This window comes from Etheostoma spectabile, chromosome 9 (genome assembly GCF_008692095.1).
Source record: "Etheostoma spectabile isolate EspeVRDwgs_2016 chromosome 9, UIUC_Espe_1.0, whole genome shotgun sequence".
NCBI lineage: Eukaryota > Metazoa > Chordata > Actinopteri > Perciformes > Percidae > Etheostoma > Etheostoma spectabile.
The window spans coordinates 18,085,980-18,086,325 of record NC_045741.1 but is presented as its reverse complement, the minus strand read 5'-3'; the positions used below and the strand labels follow the sequence as shown (position 1 = coordinate 18,086,325).

Genomic DNA, 346 nt, shown 5'->3' with positions numbered 1-346 from the left:
GGCAGGGAAGTCAAGAATGGCAATAGCTTTTTGAGTGAAATTAATTATCTTGTTTTTTTCATGACATCAACAATAATTATATTAAATAAAACAACAGATCATTATTGCATTGAGTGGGTGCACATTGGTGGATAATGGCCACCGTAAACTCCATATCTTCTTGACATAGAGTATGAAAAGATCATAAACACGTGACCCAGAGATAATGAGAAAAAAAGTACGGTGGCTTCAATAGTTTGGTAGGAGAAAACTGCACCTATTCTAGGGCTTCAATCCCTAAATTGCCTCTGAATACATCTGAATACAAAATAAGGGTTTAAAGTTTTAACTAATTGCTTTATTAATT

General features: G+C 33.5%; 1 pseudogene; it reads right to left on the bottom strand.

Annotated features, from left to right (window-relative positions):
* The window catches only part of LOC116695329 (5-hydroxytryptamine receptor 3A-like), a 176,825-nt pseudogene that overhangs the window by 176,031 nt on the left and 448 nt on the right, over nt 1–346 (bottom strand).